Source organism: Amphimedon queenslandica, unplaced genomic scaffold (assembly GCF_000090795.2).
Source record: "Amphimedon queenslandica unplaced genomic scaffold, v1.1 AMPQUscaffold_13518, whole genome shotgun sequence".
NCBI classification, from domain to species: Eukaryota; Metazoa; Porifera; class Demospongiae; order Haplosclerida; family Niphatidae; genus Amphimedon; species Amphimedon queenslandica.
The window spans coordinates 764,072-768,021 of NW_003546246.1; the positions used below are offsets into that span (position 1 = coordinate 764,072).

The 3,950-nt window shown below is 32.9% G+C and overlaps 1 long non-coding RNA gene across 1 annotated transcript; it reads right to left on the reverse strand.

The window, feature by feature from the left end:
- Positions 1-17: 17 nt before the first annotated feature.
- Positions 18-510, reverse strand: LOC109583272 (uncharacterized). The gene is made up of 2 exons (XR_002185442.1): positions 381-510; positions 18-62 (listed from the first exon to the last, which is right to left on the reverse strand). It is a non-coding gene; the product is annotated as an uncharacterized LOC109583272 (long non-coding RNA).
- Between the last annotated feature and the right edge of the window lie 3,440 nt (positions 511-3,950).

A 3,950-nucleotide genomic window follows, 5' to 3' on the forward strand; every position in this document is an offset into this window, starting at 1 on the left:
TGTGACTTTTTGTGTGGTTTTGCCTTTTTAGGAGCTGCAGCCATAACTAGAGCTTACAATTCCTAAAAAACAAAGTTGCTATCATTACATATCAAGCCATAAAGCCAGCAAAAACAAGCCATATCGGAAGTGTCTATGACACCCAAATTATCACTGCTTCACTTAGATGGCTAGACAGTTCCCATTTTTTTATAAGTATATCCCTATAATATTCAAACACCCCTCTATCTAAAAACAATATGAGGAATCATCCTTGCTATAGCTACATGGAGATACAATCATGACAAGACACCAAGCCATGGCTGCCACAAACACCCAATAAAATTAACACTGTAGTAAATACAGAGCTATCCACTTGTCACTTATCTATAGTGACTTACAACAAAGTATAGACCCTCTCAAAGTGTCCTAAGCAACTGGCCAGAGTACTCACACCTTTTGGGTAGAGAAGGGCGGAGTTTTAAATTAACCCTCATGAAACTGTGCCCAACTTTTTAAAACTATTGGAATTTTCTACTTAACAGATGATTCATTTTTAAAAATTCTTGCAGATTTATAATCAGGATAAAAAGTACAACACATTGATATAAGTTTTTGTTTTGCTGAACTTCATTTTTCAAGTTGCGGACCCTACCTTACTGTAAAAATTATTTTATAATTTTTGAAGCACTTTACCAAAAATGTGTAAATAGCAAAATACATTGTCAAAGTCAACTGTAACTTCGAATTAAAGTCAAAATACATTGCAAGTCAGAAAGTTTCAATTTTCACTACATCATTTCTTTTCAAATTGTCATAAGAACCACTTTTTACCTTCACTCTATTTCTTTCCAGAAATGCCTTAAGCCAAGGGAGTGATAAATTCTGATACCTCTGCCTTGACCAGACTTTTCTTAAGCTCCTTTGAGAGTAATGATTTTGCAGCTGAGCAAAGTTCAGTTCTGGATACTTCCTTAATAAAATGAACACCAAAGGCAAACATAACAACAGGCTCAGCACTACTCTTTGACAATTCCAATACAATTATGCATCATAATACCAATTAAAATAATGCCATATTACGCCTATTTTAACTTTTGTTTCCATTAACTCATCAGTGCTGTATTCTTCTGGTAATTCTTCCTCTATAATAAATGAAACATATTGAAAGTGTATTATAGATGTAGTTATTAACCTGCTTTTTCCTTTTCATCAGCATCAGACATAATGGTATTTATGAAAACTTCAAAAACTGTATTTATACTTACAAAGAAAATTTCGTACCTGACATTTCTTTATCACTCTTTGCTACATAATCTGTGATAATTATATACATATTTTAACGAAAACAATGGTTATACCTGCATCTTTTCTAGATGTTTTAAGTGGCTCTTCATCATTTACAACATACTTTGGTACATCAACTATTATAAATGTTTTACATGAATTACTGTACTTATATACCTAAATCATGATCAATCTTTGTTGGTTCTAAAGTCTCAACAGACTTTGCCTCATGATCTTCTAAAACCATAATAACACAATACAATTAAAAAAAATTAAAGGTACTATCTGATGTCTCTAAAACCATGACTTCTGAAACTTCAAAATAGTTACGTAAAATGTGAACAAAGGAGGTACCTAAATTTTCTTTGTCACTATTTCGTACAGCTGTTAAATTAAAGTAAATAACTGCATTCATTAAACGTTAAAGCAGTTACCTGACTTTCCATTATAACGACATTCTACACCTAAAGGCCAGAAGTATATTATAAATATCATGTAATTAGTAACGCAGTAGCATTACTAAGTAGGATTCACCCCGATACGAAATGGCTGCCACGACATTTGCAGCCATGCTATACTGGGAAAACGAGCTCCTATGCTTACCAGACTTTAGAGAGGACCTTATCTTGACCAGAGGACTCCAATGGTACAACTAGAGTCGCTCTAGACCTTGTCTAAGCAAATAGTTAGAAATCGGCGAACAGTCCGTTTTGTTTAACCACCACTTTTCATCTTCATCTTCATCTTCATCTTCATCATCATCAAGTCCTGTCAATCCAGTTGTTAGTGTGTATCTTGGTATTAGTTGATGCTACAAGGATAATTCTTACACCAATCTACTCCAAAAGTCAATGCGCAGGTCCATGTCCCATCAAACAAATCTTTAAGAAAGGAAAAAGTGATACAATGACTGCTGGATTATACCATCTTAGCTACGTTCTGCCATTTTGGTAATTAAAAAAGCATGTGCTCAAATTTTAGGTGCGGTTGCACATTCTCAGATCTGCAGCTTTAATTAATTGGATGTAAAATTTTAAAATGAAAGAGTCAAGGTAGGTAAAATTGTTTTCTTTAGTTATTGATGCATGATGTTTAATACAGGTAACCTTCAGCAATTAAAAGAACACTCTTCTTATCTGCCCAAATTTTACTGTGTTGTATATCATCTATAACTTGTATTCACAATGTTATTATTATTATAATTATTGAATTGGGCGTGGCTACAAAGGGTGTGATTTGGACATCTTATGGTGGACAGTGCTACTCTTAGTGACTGATCTTGAAAGTGAAACTGTTTAAGCTGATCTTGAATTAATCTTAAAGTGCTGTTGGTCATTAACAAGATTTCTAAAAATATTACTATAATTGAGAATAGTAATCAAGTTATTGATAATTACAACTGAAAATTGACTTTAACAACACGTTGATTTTCTCTTACTGTATATATATATATATACATATATATATATATACATATATATATATATATAGCTGTTATAAGTCATGCCTAACTTAAGGGGAAAAGCATCTGCTAAAAAGCTTAGAAAATTGATGAAAGAAAAACGCGCTAGGGCTAAAGCAAAGTGTTGTGTTGATGAAAGGCACGACAGCACTGAAGAGCCTGTATTAGGTTCCAATGCTAGTGTAGAATGCAGTGATGGCGTCCTTAATGAAGGGTTGTGCGATGATGCTACAGAGAAGGAAGTAATTTCTGGCTCTGTATCTGACCATACGTAGAGTTTTGTGATGTCGTAGAGTATGTAGCACCTTCTGCTGCGGATGACACAAACCCTTTAGTTCTTTTTGACCCCCCAGAATGTAATGATTGGTCTGTGTGGGATCATAACCCACCAGAGTTGTGTGATAACACAGATTGAAGCTGCTACTACTCATGAAGATGACACAACTGTCAGGGATAAACAATTAATAATAAAAGGAGAGATCAAAGCAAAATTACTATAAAAATCATGATGAAAGCCTAGCCAAGTCAAAAAAATATCAGACCAAAAATAAACAGAAAGTATCAGATTACTTGAAAAAGTATCATGCTTCTCATCATAAAGAGAGATGGAAGGCATTTAAAGATAATTATTTTGCTAATCATGAAGAGAGACTACAAGCCTTTAAAGATAATTATATGGTTAATCAGGAAGAGAGTTTAGAGGCCTTTAAAAATAATTATCGTAAAGAGAAATTAGATGCATATAAAGATAATTATATAGCTAATCATGAAGAAAGATTAAATGCAGCTAAACATAATTATATTGCTAATTGTGAAGAGAGATTAGATGCATTTAAAGGTAATTACATTGCTAATTGTGAAGAGAGATTTGATGCCACTAAAAATAATTGTATTCCTAATTGTGAAAGAGATTAGATGCATTTAAAAATAATTACATTGCTAATTGTGAAGAGAGATTAGATGCAGCTAAAGATAATTATAATGCTAATCGTGAAGAGAGATTAGGGGCATTTAAAGAGAATTATATTGCTAATCAAGAGAGATTACAAGGTTTTAAGGATAAATATGCTTCTAATTTAGAACAAAGGAAAAAAATATGAATAAGTATTACGCCTCTCACAGCCAGCAAATAAAAAATAATGCTAGAAAGTGTTATGCTGCTGTGGCTAACACAAAAAAATGCCAAGCTAAGACAGAATTATAGAATAAAGTGTAACTTAAA